The sequence below is a fragment of the Cylas formicarius genome, unplaced genomic scaffold (genome assembly GCF_029955315.1).
Source record: "Cylas formicarius isolate icCylForm1 unplaced genomic scaffold, icCylForm1.1 PGA_scaffold_10__41_contigs__length_53128322, whole genome shotgun sequence".
In the NCBI taxonomy this organism is placed as follows: Eukaryota; Metazoa; Arthropoda; class Insecta; order Coleoptera; family Brentidae; genus Cylas; species Cylas formicarius.
This window is the reverse complement of record NW_026844214.1, coordinates 48,646,492-48,673,133: the sequence shown is the minus strand read 5'-3', so window position 1 is coordinate 48,673,133 and position 26,642 is coordinate 48,646,492.

Below are 26,642 nucleotides of genomic sequence, written 5' to 3'. Positions count from 1 at the left end.
GCACAAATGAGGAAAGGCTTGTGGGTCATATCATTTTGGGGTGCGGTCTGACATTCTGCCTACTTTTGGCAGGTATATAATCTTTACTTTAACATAAATCGGGTAGAGCGCCTCACGCTAGACATCTCCTACATATTCTGCATTTCTGAGGCAATGTAATTGTAAGTTTTATACTTAAGTAAGTAATTTGAAATAGGACTTCGCGCATCCCAAAAATTGTCATCATCATTCACGGGAAATTTAATTTGGGCCCGGTCCTGGTCGCTTCCCCTTCGAACGTCCCTCAGTGACTAAGCTTATACAAACATGTCGGCTTACATAGAGATTCACGACACTTACTTCTCACTAAAAATAATACCGAACTCTAAATTAACGTAGCAGGAAGGGAGCGTTGGCAGGAATCGTTCGAATTGAATCGCCCCTTGTCAAAGGTGCCGGGCCGTTATAATTCGTTGGGTCTTCACGAAACGTACTTGTAAAAACGTTGTTCGATTGGTTTAAAAAAAAAGTAATACAAATTTTAATAATTGCAATCACGTTAATGACGAAATTCTGAACTAAGTTCAAGGGAAACGCCAAAAAGTCTTTTAAAATAAGAAGATTTTAATTTGTTCTTCAATAGGCATTGAAACGAATACGGCTGTGTTGTGTTGCATTTTTCGAGGATTCTGGTTCCCACTGCCATTCGTCTTATGCTTATTTTCGTATTTTCAGCTACTTTTACTAAAATTTACTATTCCAGCTCTTGTTTCGCCGAGGCTGTTATAAATATTCTTAAAACTTTGAAAATCTGGGGGGCCTTCGGTTTACATGTATATTTCGCGCATCTTTACTTTGGGAAACACGTTATGTCTTGGGATTATCGGAAAACTAAGTACCACACGTAGCGCCCTCTACAATTTAGCAAATAATTATTAACAGAAACAGATTTGTCATGTCAAAAAACCCGATTTGCCAAATTTTGTGCATTGTGAATTAGTTCAAGAATTATTAAATAAAATCAAAAATTAAATTGCAACTTTGGCACCCTGTATCTTGGTTGATATTATCTTTTGAACTCAAGTAAGTTTGGTAAAAATCCTAATATTTTTACCTAAAGAATCTGTATATTGAGTGTTTGATGGTAGATGGTTCCTTAGACGTTTACGGCGAGTGATACATTGGTATTGGTATTGGTATTAAAGGGGGGCGCCCTCGCGGGCGTCCAAACACTTAGGCCACCAGATGGGCCCGTTGTGCCCCCAGGCCGCTCTAGAGGGCGTCCAGAATGCCGCCCCTCCTGTAGAAGGTCAGCAACTCCTTTAGCCCAATACCGTGCACTGAGTCCGGATCGATCAGGGCCGCTCCGAAGACTCCCAATCTTGCCCATGTCAAGGCAGGGCACTCGGTGAGCAGATGATACGGGGTCTCCTCCCCTTCCATGCACCACCTACACTCCGGGTCGTCTCCAATGCCTAGTAAGCAAAGATGCCTCCTAAGCCTGCAATGTCCTGTGTAGGCCCCTGTTAGTGCTCTACACTCCCTTCTGGTCAGTCTAAGCAGCTCCGTGGTCCGAGAAAGGGCGGGCCCATCCATCATAAGTCTCGCCTGCCTCATTCCCGGAGCAACTCTCCAGCCCCCCGCGGCCCGGCGAATGATACATTGAATTGTTCTGAAAATTTGATTAGTTGAATATTTTCAACTCTGCTAGGTTGCTTCTTCGAAAAAGTAGCATCAACAGTTACATTTTGAATGGGACGCCATGTATATTATTACCTTGTCCGACCCGCTAATACTGTAAACTATGTTTGTTCTTGAATTATACCTTCCTATTTAGCGGTTTTTGTGAACAGAAAAAAAAATGTATTACTTAAAACTGGAGCCAGTAGAATCTTAAAATTTTGGACATGGCTTAGGGATGTATCCAACAGAATTTCTTAATTTCTAAAATAGTTCTATAAATGGTGAAAAGTGCTTTTTTTAAAAGGGATACCCTGTATATTATCTCATTATAAGAGACAATTCAATTCCCTTTCGAATGATCATGTATCATGTCCCGATACCTATTGGCAGTTTACTCTTTCAAAACGATGAGCCTATAGATTTCTACTCCCGCACATTCAATACAACCTAGAGAAATTATTCTACCATTGAAAAAGAGCTTTCATCGATGATAGACTTCACTAAACAACTATACGTTCAAAAGTTTGTCATCGAAACAGACCATAACCCACTACTATGGCTGTCAAAGTAAAAAGAACCCCATTCTCGCCTTATTTGTTGGAGCCTTAAACTCGAGGAATTCAATTTCGAGATCAAGTACAAAAAAGGAAAAGAAAACTTTGTAGCAGATGCCCTCGCCCGAAAAGAGGTAAATACTTTACTTCTAAGATTTTGTTGTTAACGAAAGATACAATTCCTATCTCTTCCCAGACCAAAAGTCCATATCACATACGTAGCGACAACGAGTCTGACGTCACCGTTCATAGTAATAACGATCCAGGCATGAAAGACCTTCCTATTTCAGAATTACCGGTAAATTACGCAAGTCATCCCTATATAATAATCGATTATGGAGAGCAATGCAAACACGCTATTCAAGATCGTTTAAGGAAAATCACCATTTTGTCAAATGCCTAATTAGAATTCTCAAGGAAATAACTAAATCAGATGAACTATTTACCTTTTACATTCCTAATCCTGAACTTCAATTGGAATTTCAAAGGATGGTGAAAGGTCATTTAAATCCATGGTCCAAACTTAATATATTTAATATATATTTAGTTACAACCATCTCATTATTTTCCAAAATTAAGAGAGGCGATAACTAATATTATAAATTCTTGCGAAATCTGCTTACAAAATAAATACAAAAGGCACCTCTATAAAACGACTTATGAAGGCCCTTTAACCGCAGAAAAATCTTTTAAAACAATTCTTCTAGATATTTATCAAATGGTCAATTTCTAACAATTATAGAGTCTTTTTCGAAATATACGCAAGCATACTTCATAACAGATAAAAACGCAATTACCATTTTCAGCAGGCTTAAACACTATTTTTCACACCACAATACTACAAAACTTGTTTCTGATCAAGCTCGAGAATTTAACAATAATTTATTCAAAGAATTTTATCAATTATTCTGCACCGAAATTCTAACAGTCCAATAGAAAGATTAAAATCCGGAAAATTTAATGACTTCTGCCATATTGCAAAATGGTTATAAATCTTTGATGAATACGTGTACGTATCCCATTAGGGATTGTGATTATGGATCCTGCATTGATCATATTTTCATGAGGGGAACTAGCATAGTGATGTCAGGCAAAAAAATTGCTTCAATCTCCGACCACTACTCTAATAATGAAGAAGTGTTAATAAAGAAAATTCAAAATGTCTATAAGCTATTTAATTAATTTTTGATTTAATTAATTCAGTCAATAATAAAAACAAAATAAAGCCTGAAAAAACAATCAAGATGATTTGGTTAAAAAGGAGCAATACCTACAATACGAAAAAAAACTTAAGTCCCTGCTGAGGTGTGTTAAAAATAGGCATGAAGATAAACAATTGCAAAATGCTGACTCCAAAAAAAAATGTAAATAGTAAATTAGATCGTAGTATGAAAAACAGGAAAATATATGAAATATTAATAAATAAAAAACCGAATGGCAATGATCTTGAAAATGCAAACTATTTTAACTATTTATATAAATTTATAAAAATATATAAACTGAATGAAAGTGTGACTCCTCCAAGAAGACATCATCAATTACTAGATATACCATATAATCCGAATACAATGTTTCTAGCACCAACAAATGAGAAGTTTATCAGACTATTAGTAAACTTAAAAACAAGGCTGGAGGGTTTGATGACATTTATGCCTACATAATTAAGTTAGCTGCTCCGTTCATAACCCCAGTATTGACTCACATAATAAATAATGCCATGGCGCAAGGTACTTGTCAATTAAACACAGCTGTAATTTGTCCAGTTTATAAACAAGGTCAGAGAAATTTGGAGAATAATTATTGCCCGATTGCATTAATATCAAATCCTGCTAAGATTTTTGAAAGAAATATTTTCGTCAGATTATTGAACTTTCTTAATAAGCACAACATATTAAGTTTAAGGCAATTTGGTTTCCTCAAGAAGAAAGGCACAGCTTTACTTAGCTTATATATGAAAACTTAAGTCTTAGCCTACCAACAGTTGTGAGTTTTTTAGACTACACAAAAGCTTTTGATACAGTTGATCACGTTATACTAGTATCCAAATTACAGAATATGGGAATAAGGGGTGTAAGTTTGTCCATGACAGCAAGTTATCTGAAAGATAGACGCCAAGTTGTAAGAGTAAATGGTACTAAAAGTCAGCAAGTTAAAACAAATGTTGGAGTGCCTCAGGGCTCGATACTTGGACCAATATTGTTCATCTTCTATATAAATTATTTGTTGGTTTTGCAATGTACCTTAATAGCATATGCTGATGATACTGCAGTACCAATGAAAGCAAAATTATGGTCCGAACTTTCAACAGCCATGTTATCAACTCTGGATATTATATTCTCCTGGCTCTATCAAAATAAACTGGTACTCAACACAGACAAGTCTGTTTTTGTCTCTTTTGGAAACTATAGAGACTCTGTTCCACAGGATATTGAAATCAAGATTAATAGTGTGAGTCTGAAAAGAGCTACCAGTAGTAAATATCTAGGAATAACTTACGACTATAATATAAAATGGGATGTTCACGTGGCTAACCAAATACCAATACAAAACCAAATACTTAGTATATGTTTTGTATATACTCAAGGAAGTACTAACAAGAAAGCAATTATTAGAAATTTATTATGGTCTATTCCATAGTGTCGCTGTGTATGCAGTCATAGGCTGGGGAGGTCTCTACAGTGCTTCGTTTGACCCGTTCGATCGGCTTCAGAAGCGTATTCTTAAAATTATTTGAATAAAGGAACAAGATGCAGATAGACCACTGAGTATCAAACAAGCTTTTGTGGTGAACTCTAGAGTGTGTCAATATAGTGAATTAAAAAATGAATATATACAAAATCAAATGAACACTTGCAATAAAAGTATTATTTTGCCCCGACACCAACTGCCTATTGGACAAAGAAGCCGTGTGCATTTGCAGTAAAATATTTTAATGAATTACCTAATGAACTTAAAAATCTCAGTGTTGACAAAAAAGTACTAAAAAAAAGTTAAAGAAAACATTAGAAGTGTTACAATCTAATAAATAAAATGTAAACATGAAATTTAAAAAATTTAAAAGTTTTCTTCAATTTTTTAAATTATAAAAAGTAAAATATATTTGTGTATAATTAGTGAGGTGCAACTCACAACCAATATCAAGTAATTTTAAGTTATAGCAAGTAGTTGTAGTTGTAAGTTATGTTAGGGCCAACCTATGTACGGGCAGTATTTGTCCCCTATAGGTCATTTACTACAAAAATATTTTTTATGTAAAAAAAATTTTTGGCAATAAATATTATTATTATTATTATTATTATTATTATTATTATTATTGATCTATAATCAGTCAGTCCACAACCGGTTATTCTCCTTTTTCTATACTCTACGGTCTGTATTTAAACGAACCAAACATTGACAATGACTTGACAATTTTCGAACAGTATAACATCAAACGAAGAAATGAAGGAATTCCCTTCCATCAAACGGTCTACAAAAACACCTAAGAAAATCAGAACCAAAACACACACAAACATCATAAAGACTCTCAAACGCCCCCTAATGTACACCCCTACCAAGTTGTCTATAAAAAAAAACACTCAGGAATAAAATGAACCCCTAATACATACCCACAAAAATAAAGGAGGTATATGAGAATGAAATTGTCGGCACCTTTTAGAAAAAGCACGTAACTGTGCACGCTAGAAAAATCAAACGACTTAGGAAGAAACCTTCTTTGAGGCATCCTGATCCTAGCCTAACAGAACCAAAGGAATCCCTCCCAAGCACTTCTCGCCAAGAAGCTATCGCATAATGGATATTATCAAGAAGATATCGCGCCTTCCCTAATAATAGACCATTATCATACATCTTATATACCGTTTAAATTAACTAATATTAAGTTTACAGGCAGACTGTCCCGTAAAATACTTTGGACACACCACAAGATGAAATGGCGACAACCTGGAGAAACTGATAGTACAGGGAAAGGTGTAAGGAAAACGACCAAAAAGCAGGTCACCTGTTAGATGCATGGACCAAGTAAAGAAAATCACGGAAGCAATGGATAGACAAACATGGAAATCTACAGTTGATGGATGTACACGACTCCGTGAGATCAGACATGAGAATACGAGAATACGACTAAGAAGAAGAAGAAGAAGTTTAGCTGTCCTATAGTATATTCACAAAATAATAATTTATCCTTGACCAAACGCAATCGCGTGCTAAATGCCACCTACACAACATTAACAAAGTGTCAAAGCTTCCTTGTTAATTGCTCAATAGTTTTTAAGTTGTTTTGTACCCATTTTCCGCAAATATATTCTTTTTTAAAGGGAGTTTAGTGACTCGAAATTATAATTGACATGGTACATGTTACATAAAAAAGTTCCAGAGTGTTTCAGAATCTAAAAATGTAATAATATACAGAGTGTTCCATTTAAAAACCAAAGTTGATATACGTTGCGAGTATATCTGGCAACACCGCAGCGCCAAAGTTTTTTTACTGAGGTAGCTCATATTCACTTATATAAGCTACCAACATTTCACGTGTTTACAGTAAGTAATGTCTAATAGAACATTCACCGTGTCTATGTGTATATGTGCATACCCTGTATATGTGCATTTTTTATGTTTTATTTTTTAACCTTCATTGTACCGTGTTGTACCCCAAAAACTCAATTTGTCTTATATATTTTTAAAAACATTACACAAGGGTTCCGAAATTTTATTTATTGATATTTAGTATTCAGAGATTCATTTTCTGCATATTTTAGTTATGACGTGAAGTCAACAACAACAAAAAAAAATTTTAATGTAGTCACGGTCATGCGCAATGTAGTAAATATCAGCTGGTGTCAGATATTTTTCATTTTTGAAATCATAACGCTAGCGTGAAATGTTACACAATGTCTGATAAAATAAATATTCGCAATCCAAATAAATAAAAAGATTTAGAGATAGAACAATTACTGAATGACGATCTCGATAATGCTGACATAGAACTCTGTGATAGTGAACAAGATTGTGATGATGTTCCGAAAATGATAGATTTTGGAGATGATATAATAGAACGGTGGTGCCCTAATGAGTGAAATAGTGTCTGAAGATGTGATTATAGAAAAATAAAATGACAGTGGTGGTGTGAGCAGTGTAATAGAGACTGACGATAGTGAAGAAATTGTAGAAGAAGGTAGATTATTTTATCGAACCAACGATAACACAAAATGGTACAAAATCCCACTTAGACAAAAACGACGAAGAGTTGCAAATATAATTAGGAAAAAGCCTGTACTAAATCAACAAGAAGTTTTCAACATGTATGTGGACAATTTCAAAAAGTGTTATAATCAACGAAGCCATGTTACAGTAGAAGAGCAACTAGTTGGATTTAGAGGTCGTTATTCATTTAAAGTTTATATGAAAAGTAAACCAGATAAATATGGTCTTCAAATTTGGGGGCAGCGGAGAGTGAAAATTCATACACTATAAATATGCAACCATACAGGGGAAAAATTAATCATTAATAATAAAGAAAGAAGAAATAATAGAATCAAGGCGAAAGAGTCGTTTTAGATCTTGTCAGAGATCTATGAACCGGATATGCATATGCAGATAACCTATTAGAAAAACAAATGACTCTGTGCGGAACATTAAGAAAAAATAAATCTTATATTCCTGAAGAACTATTACCAAAACTTTAATAACCCTGTTTTTCGTCAATGTTTGGTTTTCGAAAACAACATATTGGGTTGTTCGGAAAGTCATTTCGTTTTTTTTGGGGAACATGAAAGACAGTTTTCGTATAATGAATAAATATTTTATTAAATTATATATTGGCCATTCTGGTCCAACACCTTTTGCCATCTTTCTGGCAGTAACATAATTCCCCTCTCATAAAAGTTTTGGTCCTTGCTGGCTCAGGTGGTTTTTGATATCTTCATTTGAGGTAAAGATTTTGCCATCCAAAAAATTTTGCAGGGACCGGAACAAATAGTAGTCGGAAGGCGCCAGATCTGGAGAATATGATGGATGTTGCAGTACGTCCCATTCAAGCTGTAAAAGTTTTTGGCGAGTGACCAAATTTGTGTGAGGTCTCGCATTATCCTGGTGGAACACTACACCCTTCTTGTTGATTAATTCGGGCCTCTTCTCTTTAAGTGAATCATTCAATTTGTCCAGTTGATAACAATAGACTTCTGAATTAATCGTTGTATTGTCCGGCAAAAGCTCAAAAAAAACGATTCCTTTGACATCCCACCAAACGGAGAGCATCACCTTTTTTTGGTGAATGTTGGCTTTTGACACGCTTTGAGCCGGTTCCATTTTTCGTCCCCAGTAATAATCCGCTTCAAAAATGGATCATTGTCTTGACGTTTGAGGAGCGAATCACACACGTCAACGCGACGACACAAATTTCGCTCCGTAAGGACATGGGGCACCCACACATCGAGCTTCGAGGTTAAGCCCATGCCTTTCAAATGGCCATAAACAGTCGAATTCGACAAATTTAATCTCTCACCGATCTCTCGTGTGGTTATTCGCCGATTTGCATCAACTAATGCCTTTATCGCATCTTTGTCAGCTTCGACCGGCCTTCCAGACCGTGGTGCATCTTCGACATCAATATTGCCGGATCGAAATTTTGCAAACCAGTTCTGGCACTGGCGTACTGTTAACACGCCTTCTCCATACACATCCGTCAATTTTTTTCTCGTTTGGACAGCATTTTTACCTTTTCTGAAGTAAAAAAGTAAAATATGACGAAAATGCTGCTTATTGCTCTCCATATTTAAAAGGGCACCAACCAAAAACTACTGCGTAGAATTAATAGAACTTTTTCACACACAAGCCTTACAATATCAGCTCTCAAGACATATAATGGTTATGCGGCTTAAGTGTGAAGTTGGTTTCGAAAAAACGCAATTAAGTCCTCTGACGGGAAAAAACGAAATGACTTTCCGAACAACCTTATACAATTGTGTCCTTTGTGCTTAGCAAGAGTAAGGCTGTTTTTATGTTGTCTACCGAGCATCATGATGATTCTGTTGCACGAGAAAATATGATGACATAATACTTCATTATAATAAAACAAAAGATGCTGTAGACACTATCGATAAAATGGTAAAAGAATATTCAGCTCGTTGAATTAGTAATAGATGGCCGATGGCAATTTTTGGACGGCTATTAGAAAAATCAAAAAGCAAAGACAGCGGAAGAACATTTCTTTCCGACTTAGGATAATCATTGATTAGGGAAAATGTCATAAGAAGATTTAAAACAGAACCAAGAATTCTCAACAGTGTCAAATCATATGTGCTAGAAATGTTTCCAGAGTTGGAAAAGCACCATGAAATCCATTCCGAAGAACCTGAACGACGTGTTTCTGGAGTGTGTTATTTGTGCAACATAATTTGCAGGTTTTGTATGGAAAAACGTGAAAATTCTTTATTTTGTTCAAGTTTTGCAATAAATATAATATGCATTATCCATATTTTATTTACATTAACTATTTAATTTTGTTATTACAGTGTATATCTCCGAGAACTGTCGCATAAAATATCACAAAGCGCTCAAATTAGAGTGGCGTTCTGCGTAACTTTTTGACCGCGGTACGACGAAGGTTAATAAATTAAAATCATATATCTATTAGACATATAGAGGCACTGCCTATGCTAATTGTCCAGAAACTCGTGAAGCAACTATGTCACCAAATTTTGAGAAGAAATTTTGTTTTTAACCAATGGCAGCTCTAATTGCAAGTTCTGACGTTTGACCCATAAGGCCTTGCAGCTCCCAACAACCAACATGGCCGCGGCCAGGTCGTCAATGTTTGGATGCTGCATTTTTACGCCAGTATTTTCTCAAAATATGTCGAAATCCCATTAAATTTTCAGGCAAAAAAGGGATTAAGGTGTAGGAAGTATTTCTAAAAAATTAGCGACAAGTGCAGAGTTAAAATTATGCTAAATTATAGCAGACGAATCAGCGTCCTTGTTATAATTCTGTATGTGTTTTAGCGTTTTGGTTCTTTAAGCGCTGTAGACACGATAGCAGTTAATTTTTCCCGAATTTGTGCTCGTAAATCGACACAAACAGTTTGTTTTTATAAACTTAGTTCACGAAATGTGATCCTCAAAGTGTAAATATAACTTTGAGGTACTAGATATCGCACTGGAAACATCTAAGTGGAAAAAATGTTCAACAAGCACCTCGTATAGACAGAGTGCTCATTCTTTGATCGCAAGTCTAGTAAGTTAGGTATGTAGGTATTGAAAAATATAACCAAGAAACCAGTCAGTAGACAATTAGCTCTAAATGTAACAGAATTAACATTACCGAACGCTAAAGAGTGTCGTTTATTGTCTCAAAATTTCAAAAAAATATATTTTGCTAGCAAAAATTGCACGGTGGCTACTGCAAAAAAAAATTGCTGAAAGTACATGTAGAAATTGCATTGTGTCTACCCGGGTTTAAATACTAGTATCAATTCACACAATATTTTATTGGAATCTGGATTCAATAGAAATATCGAAAAATTACTCCAAATACTTTAGGGTACCGATCGAACGGCACGCCACTGCTTCGCAGCAGCTTCTCGCCGAGCGACCTTCGCGGAACACTTTCGTCGAGAAGCGCGGGATTAAGACCCGTAACTCCTTCACATCGGACTCCGAGTGGGTTTTTATAATGTCCGAACAGTAGCGGCCTTTGTTGGCGTAGATGATGCAGCCGCAACGTGTGAATTGATTATGAATAAATCGCCTTTTAGAGCCTTCACTCGAGATCACACACCTGACCGTCCGACCCCGGTGAATTACGCATACGTCGAAGCGAAATAACGCGCGGGAGCCATGTTTGCTTCATTATTAGTTTATAACATTTTGTTTGGTTTAAACGTTTCGGTTTGCATTGTTCGAAATTTTGTTTAAATAAGGATTAGTTTCGCCGGTGTTTGCGCGAGTAGCGTAATTAAAGGATTAGGAGAGAAAGATTTGATGCGGCAACGGGTGAAATTTCACGAGATGTGAAATAGATTTCACGGTTTGAAGAACTCTCCACTCCGCATTATGGTCTGAATGTATCAACGTCAATAGATGTCACTGAATTAAATACGACATTTTAAGAAACGCCGAGATAATGAATCGACAAAAAATGAAGTAGGCTTTGCTTTTTATAAAGTAGCAAAACAAAACTGGTGCGGAATACATTCTGTAATATTGCTGTGTAGGAAAGTTTTGTTTTTAACAAAAGTGGCGAAAAATGTGTTTTCTAGATGCACTAATGAATAACACAGGTCTACAAAATTAAACTTTTTGACAGATGTTTTAATTTTGGTGGACTGATGTCAAAAATTCTATGCATTTATTTGTATCGGGCGTAAGTTTTTTTGCAAATATTAAAGACAACAAAAACGATAAAATTATTTATTTTTGAAAGTGGAATTCCAGTTTTAAAAAAAGTAAAAAAAAAATCAAACTTTTTTAGGCGAAATCTTCGTCTTTTCGTCAGAAAGCTGCGTTGTCCAGATATTCGGTTGTGTGTTTTTAAGCGCATATCTCCATTATGCTCTATCTGCCTTGGCATCGTCGTTCCATTTACTTAATATCCTGGTGAAACCTCTCTCTCTGTTCTTCGCTAGCTGCTCCAATATTTTCAGGAAAATAGTTCAAGTGTGAAAATAGGAAATGCATTTTTAAACTCATGTTACAACCTAGACGATGATAGAAATATTTTGAACAATACTTTCGTAGTTTTCGTCCTTGGGGTCCCCAAGAAACTTATCAATTACTTCTTCAAATGAAACCCAGGCGTTTTTCTCGACATTGGTCATTGTGTTTGGAAACCCGTGTCTTTGCATAATGTTCTTATCTGCGGCCCAGATATGGCTGGAAATTTCTCGCCCAAATATATGAAACACTGTCCATTTTTCACTAGAGCTTTAAGAAACTGCTTCATCAAACTTTTTTGGGGTCAACTAAGCTATCTCTTAAGATATGTTTGCTACCAGAGGGCCATTCTCTTCGAGTCAGTGTTGTCATAGGTATATGTATTAATAAGATAACATTTTTAAGATATAGAGCGCTATAACAAAAATTACGTGATAGATCAAAAATATGGCGTTTTTTGGAAATTAGAAATTGAAATAATCAAACAGCTTCCAAACATCAAAACCACTGCAAACCTATGTCATTGGCGGTTAAAAATTGAACTGAGGTGGCTTTTACTTGATGAAAATCCATTTATCAAAATAAATAAGAACTAAAAGTTCAGATATTCACGAAATTATATATTATGACATGACAATTGTTTCGACAACACCGTATCTTCATCAAATGTCACATTTGATAAAGACACGGTGTTGTCGAAACAATTGTCATGTCATAATATATAATTTCGTGAAAATCTGAACTTTTAGTTCTTATTTATATCGACGGTTACTTCATTTTCAGGTTCGTTGAGAAAAAAAAATCTAATGTATTCGATTGGATTCGGAGCATCTTTAGTTGTTCATTACATCTTCGACAAATTCTCCAAATCGTCTTCAGTAGCGATATCATTTAGGGTCGGCATGTTTCCAACCCATCCATAAAGTGCAACATTTTCAATTATTCCCGACGAGGAAAAATCACTTTTAGATTCATTGTCTGACTCCTCATTTTCAGAATTTCAGAATCCAGCGTGAGCAAAGCACTGACGTATTGTAGCCTGCGTAACGTGGTTCCCAGCTTTAGACACAGACAGAACAGTATCTAATAAATTGGGTTGAACAACACTGCAACTACTCAATATCTCTAATAATCTTTAAAACTTGAATCTTCCCAAAATGATTTCTTAAGGCTGAAATAACGTCTTGATCTAACACTTGCTTTATTGCCTTTGCAATTCGGTTGTACTTTCCAATTATCCAGTACAAAGAGAATCTTTCTCTATTGTGCAGTAAATTTTAAATCTCATTTGCGGACAATCTTTTCGAACAGTTCTAATACATTCACTGACAGAACCGTCAGAACTGACAAACGTCAAAATTCAAAGCGTGGGAAATATCTCCGAAAACATCCGATTGCTCACAAACTCATGCGGTAAAATCCCGGAAATGTCCGAAGTGGCTCGGATCCGTGGGAAACGAAACTGATCACGTAAAGTGACGCTTCCCGCACGCTAGATCGGTGTGCAATTAGGTATTTTACAGACGGGACATTTCCGGAATATTACCGTATGGGTTTGAGAGCAATCGGATGTTTTCGGAGATTTCACTGCACGGCTTGAATTTTGGCATGTGTTAATTCAAAAACCAACGGTCGTAGAAAAAGTATAGTATGCGACACGTTTACCGCACTTGTTGCATAATATACTATTATAGCGCTACAAAAAATAATACTAAAATAAAGTAACTGCGTTTAAACCAAAATAGTATAGTTTCTACAGTAGCTAAATTTGATAGTAGCTATAATTTCTTTCCTATTTAAGTAACTAAACCATTTTTTTCCACTCCCGTCTGTAAAATGCCTAATTAGACACCGATTTAGCGTCACTTTGCCACGACACTTCAGTTTGCCACGGATTCGAGCCACTTCGGACATTTTTGGGATTATACCGCATGTTTTCCGAAATATTTCCCACGCTTTGAATTTTGACGTATGTCAATTCTGACGGTCATGTCAATGAATGTATTCGTGTTGTTTTGCGAAAATGTACCCAAAAACTAACGGTCGTAGAAAAAGCATAGTATGCAACACATTCGGTAAACTTTTCAAGTCACTCGTTTATTAAACACTCGCTCTGCTCGTGTCAAACAAATTCGTGAGTCAAATGCCGTTTACCGTACTTGTTGCATAATATACAAACACAAAACATTGAACAAGTTCTACGCCTATCATTTTTTTTTAACATAACCAATACATTTTTGTGTTCCAGACCATTTAAATTTTTAAAAAACGAGCCTGTTTTTTTTTCCTAGAGTGTTTAACTACAATACCTTTGAATACATAAATAGGCAAATAAAACAAGGTCCAAATTCCAATAGGATTTATAGTTTATTTTTTACTTACTGTTAACAACTAATATTCACTTTCTTACGAGTAACACACCATGCAGATAAATTACATTTTTTCGTTAATATTTTTATTATTCCACATCATTTTATATTGCCATGGTACACCAACAAAATTATTAAAATTGTTTTCAAATGTTTTGGTTAGTAATAACGCCAGTTAAAATATCTTCAAAGTCACATAAGTCAGTAGGTAGTATATGAATTATTATTATTAATTTCTCCTTAAAAAATGTACATGTATGGAATATTTTAAAACGGTTTGGAAAAAGTCCAAAGGAATTTTCTATTACGCGTCTAGCTCTAGACAAACGGTAATTGAATATTCTGTTTTGAGAGTTAAGGTTTCTTTGATTATATGGTCCTCAATGCAAACGCTTCATCTCCTTCAAATACATAATTTAAAGCAAGTTCGTCTCAAAACGAAACTAGAAGGTTTTTTGTAATTAAAGTGATATCATCCAATTCCGGGGGAGCTGTAAGTTGTAGATGCTTTGAGTCTACAGCTCCTGAACAATGTGGAAAATTCCATCTCTCTTGAAAATTGAACGAAATAATTTTCGACTAGGCTGTATTTGTGCAAAGTGAGACTGTAACAGGCTTATTTAGACAGACGTCACCAAAACTCAAAAAAAAAAACAGCTCATAAAACTGGCCATGAAGTCGTCACATTGGACGTAGAAAAAAAACTGTTTTAAAAGGACGACTTTGGAGATGTGTTACTTCAAAAAAAGATGTTGAAAGAATGTTCATTCTTTCGTATTCATAAATATCCAATTTGCAAATAATAACCTCATTTATTCATTCATTCATTTAAATTTTTAATGAAATGCGGTACAATATTCAATTTAATTTATTAAATATTTAATATAAATTTTTATTATATAATCAATTGTCTACTAGTTTTATAGCAAACGCCTTATATTTTAAGCCAATAACAATGAATTATTAAATAAAACAAATTGCTACGCACAAGGCGCTACGCAGTCCACAAAGCCCCTACACACCCTATATAAAGTGTCTTTCACGGTCTCCGAACATCAATGTGATGTCCAAATTTGTCACATATAACCATTTGTACCAGTATTAGCGAGTTAATTTTTTTTTCAAATATCGCGCGCACCCTGTACGATACTGTAAATCCAAAAATTATACACAGTTTACGATACTGTTTAAACCAAATTATCTTATCAGCTTCAATTTCATTTTACTAACAAAACTGGCAATTTTCAAGGTCTTGTAGATTTTTCCATTCATAACCGACGCACCCCGTACATTATCCAAAAAATGTCAGAGATAAAAGTCATAGCCCTGCATCCGTTTCCTGGTCCATGAATTTTTCCATTAGAGAAAATGGTTTCCGAAAAAATTTTTTTCCTGGAAACCAAAATAACCCAAAAAAAAATTACAAAAATTAAAAAAAATACTTTACGAGATTCGATTGGGCACAACTTTACCAATTTAAATATGGGTGAAGTTCTCCATTTATGTGCCAAATTTGAAGTAGCTGACTGCAAATTTTAGGCAAATATTACGTTTTCTAATTTTGCACGGAATATTCGGAACACGATGTAGAATATGCGAAAAATTGAAATATAAAACTATTTATCTGTCTATACGGCTATATAATTGAAACACCGTATTTTAGTTAAGGTCAATTTTCATTAAAAGAGGAAACCAATTTTTTAAAAATACTTCCCGACCCCCTAGCCCCCCCAATTTCAATAGGTTCCGGCAGGGAACTGAATTCCATAATTGCACCAAATTTCAAATGGATAACTTTAAATGTCGGACACTTATCGTGTTTCATAGCGATATCCTAAAAACAGTCGAAAATCGAAAAAAAAAATATCCTTGAGACATGTTAACCCATTTTGTCCCAGTGGTGCGTTAATACACCACCTGTTCTATGATTTTTTTTGTCACATCCAGGAAATGTTTTTGCACATCCATTTATAAAATTTTATTACTATCAGTACTAAAGGACATAAAACCATAGAAATCGCTAATTTATGTGTAAAGGAAAATTCTTATATATGACTTCAAAAGTTAACAAAAGCGGTACATAAGTTTGTATCACATTTTCAAGTAAATCCAAAATATTTAAAAATACTATATTCATTATACTTTATTTTTTGAAAATATTTACTGGTGCGTGAATGCACCACTGGTTTTATCTGTGAAACAAAACTTTGTTCTTGCAAGTCTAGACAAATCAGCGCATGTAGAATAAATATCCAACAATTATCGTGTTATTTAGTATTAGTTTGTGCCTTGTGCAGTCAACATTAAAGTTCGTAAAATATCGCAATTCCGAGGTATTTGACTCAAAAGGAATTAGAGGCGGCTATGGAGTCGTAAGTATTATTTGGATTTACGTATTCTTATGTATGCTAGCATTCCATTCCTTGTAAATTTGTGCTGAAAATAACGTGGAAAAATATTTACAGAACATATTAACGCGGTCTATATTCCACCCGACGTGGATACCTTGACTGACGAAGAAGATATAAACGATAACATAAATCTACAAGATTTTGGGGAACCAACTGATATAGTTGGAAATTTCGAGGTACATACAGAGAATGATACAGCTGTCCTTCAGCAGTCCTGTAATTCATCAACTAGTACTGAACCTGAATTGGACTCTTCAGATGACGAAACCCTGGAATTCAAAAGAAGACGTAGATGTAAGCCGGTTCGTTTTAGCTTCAAGCTTTGGCGCCTTTGTTCATCTAATGGGTACCTATTTAATTCACTTCCATATGGTGGTGCTCAAAATAAACCTGATTCTGACCTTGGTCTTGGCGGTGACGTTGCCATGAGTCTACTTTCTGTTGCAGATAAGCCAGTAAATCATCAAATTTTTTTTGACATTTTTTTTCATCATTCAAACTATTTGTACATTTAAAAACTAATGGTTATTCTTCCACCGGTACTATCCGAGAAAATAGAACAAATAAATGTCCAATGGAAAATTGTAAATGATTTGGAAAAAAGACCGCGGATCCTATTTTTCAGCGCGAATCTGAATCAAAAATTTATATTGTCCGTTGGTACGACAATTCAGTTTTAACTGTGGCAAGTGATTTTTTTAGTGTAGATCCTGTCCAAAATGTAAAACGTTATAATAGGAAAGAACGGAAGGATGTAAATATATCCCAACCTTCCCAATTGCCCAATACAATAGATATATGGATGGGGTAGATTTACATGACAACGGAATTGCTAATTACAGGTGCCAGGTATTTGGAAAAAAATGATGGTGGCCCTTATTTTGTCACTCACTGGATAGTTTAGTAGTGAATGCATGGAAATTGTATAAGGTTGTTCGGAAAGTCATTTCGTTTTTTCCCGTCAGAGGACTTAATTACGTTTTTTCGAAACCCACTTCACACTTAAGCCGCATAACCATTATATGTCTTGAGAGCTGATATTGCAAGGCTTGTGTGTGAAAAAGGTCTATTAATTCTACGCAGTAGTTTTTGGTTGGTGCCCTTTTAAATATGGAGAGTAATAAGCAGCATTTTCGTCATATTTTACTTTTTTACTTCAGAAAAGGTAAAAATGCTGTCCAAGCGAGAAAAAAATTGACGGATGTGTATGGAGAAGGCGTGTTAACAGTACTCCAGTGCCAGAACTGGTTTGCAAAATTTCGATCCGGCAATATTGATGTCGAGGATGCACCACGGTCTGGAAGGCCGGTCGAAGCTGACAAAGATGCGATAAAGGCATTAGTTGATGTAAATCGGCGAATAACCACACGAGAGATCGGTGAGAGATTAAATTTGTCGAATTCGACTGTTTATAGCCATTTGAAAGGCATGGGCTTAACCTCGAAGCTCGATGTGTGGGTGCCCCATGTCCGTACGGAGCGAAATTTGTGTCGTCGCGTTGACGTGTGTGATTCGCTCCTCAAACGTCAAGACAATGATCCATTTTTGAAGCGGATTATTACTGGGGACGAAAAATGGAACCGGCTCAAAGCGTGTCAAAAGCCAACATTCACCAAAAAAAGGTGATGCTCTCCGTTTGGTGGGATGTCAAAGGAATCGTTTTTTTTGAGCTTTTGCCGGACAATACAACGATTAATTCAGAAGTCTATTGTTATCAACTGGACAAATTGAATGATTCACTTAAAGAGAAGAGGCCCGAATTAATCAACAGGAAGGGTGTAGTGTTCCACCAGGATAATGCGAGACCTCACACAAGTTTGGTCACTCGTCAAAAACTTTTACAGCTTGAATGGGACGTACTGCAACATCCACCATATTCTCCAGATCTGGCGCCTTCCGACTACTATTTGTTCCGGTCCCTGCAAAATTTTTTGGATGGCAAAACCTTTACCTCAAATGAAGATGTCAAAAACCACCTGGACCAGTTTTTTGCCAGCAAGGACCAAAACTTTTATGAGAGGGGAATTATGTTACTGCCAGAAAGATGGCAAAAGGTGTTGGACCAGAATGGCCAATATATAATTTAATTAAATATTTATTCATTATACGAAAACTGTCTTTCATGTTCCCCAAAAAAAACGAAATGACTTTCCGAACAACCCAATATAATATAGATAGATTTTAAATCTTACATTGCTTTGCGACTTTTAAAAACTGATAAAACAATTACTGAAAGAAACCTTTCACCTGCCATAGATGAAGTGCGTTATGATAATCAAGGTCACCTCATGATTGTTCACGCTAATAAAGCCCGAAGAAGGTGTAGAATCTGCCACAGCCACACAATTTACGTTTGTAATAAGTGTAATGTGCATTTACATACTTCATGCTTTGTAAAATATTACCAAAAATGAAACCTGGTGTTACCAGTGGTGCACTGAGGCACCATAAAATATTATGCGTTTTTTTGTATCAAAACAATCTACTTTTAGTTGTTTAGTTGAACTTTCTATTGTATATTTATGTATAAATTATATGTTACATCTAATATGCCCCAAACCAGGACCAGTATTTTTTTGTATGTTTCGAGTTTTTTTTTTTTTTTTTTTGATACATGTAATGTATTCTTAAGTGCAACAAAATAAATAATTTCAGAGCAAAATAGTATTTTTTCATTTTTTTTAATGCTTGGGATAATGTGGGTTAAGGATGTCCCTTAGCTCAAACAGTATATCCCTAGAACATACGCTATGTTCCGCCAGATATCCCGAAGACGTTTTGTGTTATTTCTGGACCAATAAGGAGCAAGTAATCAATTTAATCGATTTTGCGAAAGTAACGAGGTGCCGCATGTCAAAAACCGCTCCACCACATATTTAAACATAAACAAACACCCTGTACGTTTACCTGGAAATCCCTTTCCCTAGCGAGGACATCGTTCTTAAATTTCAAAGGGGTCCCTCCCCGACTGTCGCAAACCGCGCTCAAAGAAACTACCTAGTTGAGCATTATTGTTTTTGGGGCTCGTCAAGTACCCAGGTGAAATTAAAATGTTAAATATTTATTCACCCCCGGCACCGACCAGATCGTCCGGGACCACCCACGGAGGTGTTAACCACGTCGACCCGAACGTTTTGGGTTCCCGTCTCGAAGCGACGGTGTCAATGGGAAAATATCTCCTCGCATTAACACGTTTTTATTATGGCCGCCTCGTATCGAGTTACTAATATTTTTTATTATTAGCGCTAAATGGAGATGCGAAATGGTTTTACGAACCGTACGGGTTGCTGCGTTGTTGTCCCAACACTATTGTTAATAATAATATTGATATTAATAATATTTTTTTCTAAATTGGGATCGAAACATACACGCAATATAAGAAAAGCAACAAAAATATTAGTAATAACAATAGAGCGAGGTCTAGCAGCGCTACTCCACCTAGCCACCGATACAATGCAGTAGAATATTCAGAATTTTACAAGATTGCTTTCGAAAAATCGTCGCTGCTTCGGAGTCTTTGTCTTTGAGGGAGTCATTGTTTTTCTATCGTGATGCTGCGGACCATTTGAAACTTTCGCAAAATGGATGTAGTTTTATTGTGCATACACCCTGTATAAAGTTAAATATTTAAATTTATACAAATAATAGCGATGAACTGAGGTGGCTTTTACTTGACGAAAATCCATTTATCAAAATAAATAAGAACTTAAAGTTCAGATTTTCACGAAAAAAAACCGTGTCTTTATCAAATGTTGATTTGATAAAGACACGGTGTTGTCGAAAAAATTGTCATGTAAGTACATATAATTTCGTGAAAATCTGAACTTTTAGTTCTTATTTATTTTAATAATAATAAATTAATAATTGACGAAACCTAAAAACCTAAAACTTACTCACGACACAGTTTACGATACTGTTCAAATCAAATTATCCCATCTCTAACAGTTATCGCCAATAATTTACCCACAAAAACGGAAATTTATATTTTAGATTCCTTGCCCATAAACGACATACCCTGTATATAATTCAAACAATGTTCGAATTGGATGTTATAGCCCTGGATCTCCCACGTTTCCTGGTATATGAATTTTTCCAATAAAATAAATGGTTCCAGAGAAAATAGTTGTTTTCTGAAACTATGCAGTCGTGGCAACAGTAAGTGACGACACTGCGTCTAAATTGAAGGCGAGAAATGGTGATTTCCGTTTGGATTTCAATTAGTAATAGAATAACTAAACCTCATTAGGTGGCTACGTTATGTTGTGTCACTTCCACACAAGTTATAGGAGGAATATATAGGAGGAATACGATATGGAGGAATAGCCTCCATGTCGTATTTCATTAAACGCTGTGTGTGTAAATTTGTGTAAAATGTGTAATAGTCCCTTTTTCAATCAATTATATCTTGTTTTCTCCAATTGTTTTCATTTCACCAAAAACGTCAGAATTCATATCTTCTTTATGGCACTACTGAATGATTTGATGAGCCTTTCAAGGTGTCAAGCCTTCCATGAAAGCTTATCGAATCCTGGTTATATTTCTTTCTGGACACATTTTTGAACTATGTAACTTTAATTAATAAAAATCTCAGACCCATCTTATTATCCACGTAGAAAACTCAGTGATACCAATCAATCATCTATTCTATTAAACTAGAATGGAGAACCCTGAATTTTATCTGTTATCTGTAAGTGATTTGTCATTCACAGTAAATTGTTGTACTGAGGTAAGAGAGAGATCATTTAAATACCTTTAAACACTGGATTCAATAAAATTTATTTCCTTTGCTAAAAAACAATTATTGTTCGTGAAACTGTGTGCGTATTCTCTTAAAGCGCCGAAAGAAGAACAAAAAGAGGAACTAATGCCCATATCGTTAATCTATACGATTCTGTGTCGGTTACTTTAATTGGCCGATGCACTTAGGATTTTAACTCCCCGGGCGATTTCACACATTTCAGGTTCTAAAGAAGTATCGGCGGTTGATGCTTTTTACGCAACCGATGTGAAAGGTACTGGTTTCACACCTATTAGTAAGACTATTAACGTGAATGGAAAATCAAGTTTTTTTCGCGCCATTTAGATAACTTTTTTAATTAAACGATCGTCGGAAAGGTTACCCATGCGTTTGTCATTCATTTGGCAACGAAAACATCTAAATTTTCGATTTGACCAACTGGCAAATATACTGTTAGGCTTTTCAATTGAAACAAAAAAGTAAAACTAAATGCGCAAAGTCGCCTACTGTTACTACTACCCACTATGCGTGTGCGCGTATCGGTTTCGCTTTCCGACCGACTGACCGTTGCGAGAGCGCTTTTATAGAACATTCGAGTGTTGTTCCAGAATTCGCCATTAAGCTGCAATGAAAAAGTGTCCTCAAAATCGAGAAAATATATGACAATTACAGCAAAATCTCTGAAGACCCTTTGATAATTTATCAAACCTTCGTTTTCCAAGTTTCTTTGAGTAACTAAAGAAAAAAAACATTTTTTCCATAAATTTACTCCGATAAAAGCAAACTTGTATTTGGTCGAAAAATATGCCCCTACAATTTACATAGAATTTTGAAACAAATAAAATAAAATCGTATTGATTGAATGGGGTGTTAATTAAATACTTGTACAGGGTGAGTCAACGATAGAGCAAAGTTCATCACCTCATTGGTTTCCAAAGTTACGAGAAAATGGTAAGTAGAAAAGTTGTAAAGATTATTAGTATGCGCAATTTAAAAATATTTTAAAATATACATGTTTGTTTATTTTGAATTCTTTATGAAATTCTTCAACTTTCTTTTTAATAATTTGTAATTGTAAGAAAATATTAGTTTTCACACTAGCAGTCATATTTGATGTTACCGTTATTCGAAAACTATGGATTTTCTTAAATGGTCCGCCATATATATTATTATTTTTTCGGAAGGTCTTACAAAAACCTACAACTCTTAGTAAGAATTTCGTATGCCTATTTTTAAGACTTTGCGATTTATTTTAACTTTTCGAATATTTACTCTTCTTTCTGTCTAAGTCTATTGCTTTAATGTTAGTTGGCTATGACAAAACTATTAGCCAACAGGGCTCTGTTGGGATTAAAAAATTACCAAGAGAAAGAATCACCGGTAAATCAAAAGACAAAAGTTATTAGCAATTTTGTTGAATAACAGCCAAATTTTAAATTCACAGAAAAAGTAAATAATATTAAATACCTATTACGACAAATTAACTTGTCTTAGTTGTTATTATTATTAAATGTTCAGAAATATGCTCTTCTACTTCACTTCTCTTCAAGAAGTTAGTGTATAACATTCTGCAAAAAGTTTGCATATCTAGGACCGTTGAGTGGTTCGCCAAATAAATATGGTCCAATAACTTAACGTGACGAATTATTTTAGACATGGCAAATGTATTGTTTAAGTTTTTGTTTGAACGAAGTTGCTGAGGTGATTGATCTCAGTTGGAGAGGGAGTTTGTTGTAAGCATTGATAGCATTATATGCGCTGCAACTGTGTCGAAGGATGTTTGGGAACGGTAAACAGCCCCCTATGGCGAATTTTAACCGAATAAATTTCTGATTCACGAGTAAGTTTGTCCAAAAAAATATATCGGTCGTTGGAGAGATATTACTTTTTTTAATTAAGCTAAGAGCTGCGATTTAAAACGTTCGTTTAATGTTAGGCATCGAAAATCCTCTAGGCTAGTAGATATCTAATAAAACTTACGAATGAGAATGTGAGACAGGCATTCTGAAGACGCTGAAAACTGATCTAGTCCTATTGAAGTATTGCAGACCAGTAAACTACCATACAGTATGGAATTGAGGAGAGAATTAAGGAATCGGTAAGTTTTAACTTGCCAGTTGACCAAAACGCAGATTATTATCCAAATGCAGACCCAGATTATTGCATTCGGCAACTGGGCTTAAGAGAAGGTCATATAAGTAAATTTTAGCAGCGTCAAGATTACTCATTTTTCCTTTATCTTTACTAAAAATTATATATTTATTATATTATTAAAGACGGCATTAATTTGAGAGTAACTAAAAGATAGGTATACTTGAGTGTCGTCTGCGTACTAATAGGAGGAACAATGCTTAGTAAATTTACAGAAGTCGGTGGCATAAACGGAAAACAGCATCACAACAACAACAACTAACCAAAACTAACCAAAGTATCGCAGTTTAGCAAACAGCAGCCCATGGTCCAGTGTATCAAATGGTTTGCTATAATCAAGCAATATTAAGCAAGTATTCAGCACGACGAAATATATTGTTCTAAACTTTTAAAAGATCTATATTTGTACCGTGATCTATCCTAAAGCCCGACTGCGTCAAGTGTAATCTTACCTCTGATTTTATATACAATTGATTAATTTCTAATTAAATTTAATAAAATAAATCTATATCTATATCTTTAATTAAATAAATCTATAGTAGGTTTTATGCAGCAACGTCTTCAAGACATATTTTTGAATGACAATCAAACCTATGCAATGATACAGCAATTAAATAGTGATGCATTTAACGCACAGTAAACCTGTTGTGGCATTTTTGTAGTCACAACCTAAGTTGATAATATTTATAGATTATTTTTCTAAGTTTATTAGGATATGCTCTTGCCAACTTAAATTTGAATATATAATGCCTCCAAGATATTTAGTTTTATTTTGTGGGACCATTTTCAGTGGATGTGATTTCGACACTCAAAGCTATGAACAATTATGTCGGTAATAGTGGGGTCATCCACATTTGTTGTGGAGAAGTCTAGGACAGTGCGACTTATCAACGTTCAGTGTTAAGTATTTTTTATCATACCGACTTTTTACGCTTCGTAGTCTCTTCGGTTTTTACTTTCACCTCAGGTCACTTTTCTCCAGTAATGACTATGGCGGTGTCATCTGCAAAACAGACTATTCCCCATTAAGCACTTTCCCCTGAAGAACACCAAGATCACTGCTCCAGAGCTACTGAAGGGCATTGTAATTTTTACACTCTGTGTTCTATTTGATGTGTAAGATTATAATGACTTATTAGCAATACCTCCCAGATTTTTCATTTTTATTAGTAGGTTTTCTTGAGCCACTGCGTCAAATATTTTCCCCACGTCTCGAAAAACTCCCACGCATTTCTTGTTTGCCCTATAACATTCGTTGACGTGGTCCTTTAGACAAGCGACAGCGTTTTCCATACGCGAGTTTACCCTGAAGGTATACTGGAGTTCTGAAATAAGATTTATCTTATCGATCATCAATTATCAATTATTTTTGACAATTACTGGTCAGAGCTTTTTTTTGACCTCCAGATTTATGGATTGGTCTGATAATTGCTTTTTACAAACATTGTAGGTATTTTTCGCCCTCAACGACTAAATTTTCTAGATGCAAAAGCGGCAACAGAATAACATGGCGGTTGTTATTTATCACTTTTAAAATATAGCCCGATTTAATTTACATAACATCTCCAAATTGCAAATTCATTAAAAAATTTTTCATAGCTAGTAATCTCATTGACACCCGGTATATTCGCTTTTATATTGAAGATTAAAGTTGACAGGGACTGTAGAAGTTTTCGCGAAATTTTCTTCGCGTATATATCCGGCGAAGCGTTGGCTGTAAATTTTATTCCAATATGAAACTCGGGGGAAAATTCCTTCGTTATATTTCTTCGAGTATATATATAGACGAGGCGAAGTCCCGGTGAAAATCGATTAAGTAAACATCAGACTTCACTCCCATCACAACTTATTGAAGCAGGATATGGAGAGGATTTATACGCGCTCTCCAAACTAATATAACACCCTGCGAATAAGAAAACGGGATTCCTAATCGAAATTCTTATCGATTTTTATATTGTATATATACGTTCGCACAATAGCGTTCTGATCGGCATTAAGACGAGAGTACGAGAGTACGTTTAACTTTAAAAATGGTTTTAGTATCGGAATAACAAAGAATGTTTTCCAATTTCCCTCTTTTATTAAGTATTTACGAAATATTAGATATCAATACATCGATGCAGTTAAGAATGTCAAAGAAATTATTTTATTAGCTTTTGAAAACGTCCAGCATTAACTTCTTGGCAATTTGCTAATCGGTTTCTAAAACATTACTCAGTACTCAGTACCGTGGGTTCAATTCATCTTGATAACATTTTAATTGGCTGTAATTCTTTTGCGTATAGAGATATCAAGGTAAACAAAAAAACGTAATGTAGGTTTAGTAGCCAAGTTTTTTTCAAGTGACGTATAAAACAAAACACTATCAATTTTCTGACATATAAGTCTACATCATATTTTTTAAATGGAACACCCTGTATATTATATATGCGTTTAATAGAATATCTTATTCAGATTACAATTATGTAACACACTTTATATTTTAATCTACTGGTTTTTGGAAAATCGGCAAAAATAGGAAATTTTTATATAATTTCAAGAAGTGCCGTGACAACAATAATTATTTACAAATAAAAGTAGAACAAAAATACTAAAAATGACAAGACGCGCTAAAGTAAAAAGTCCTTCAACTATTCTGGATACTGCTGTATATGACCACCATTTTCCTGAAAACATTTCTCATACACTCTAATTGCATGATGTCTTGCATTTAGTAACGTTTTCCAAAAGAAAAAATCCATTGAAGTTAAGTCGGAGCTGTTGGCTGGCCAATCCATAGTTCCGCCGTTCCCTATCCAACCCTTGGGATAATCCATGTTATGAAAATTTTTAACTTGCACAACATTGCGAGGAGGGGTACTGTCTTGCTGCCATATAATCAGCGCTGATATATTTAGGGGTAAATCTTCTATATATTGTTATATTTGGTACTCTAAGGGTTGACAATAATGATCACCAGTTAACTTTTGATCTATAAATATCAGACCCACGATATGTCCATGTATGACACCACACCATACCTTAATTGATTGGTACCCCCCTATACATCGCGAATTTTGTCTATTACAACCCTTTCTTGCAGTGAACGAACTTTCATCAGGCCATGA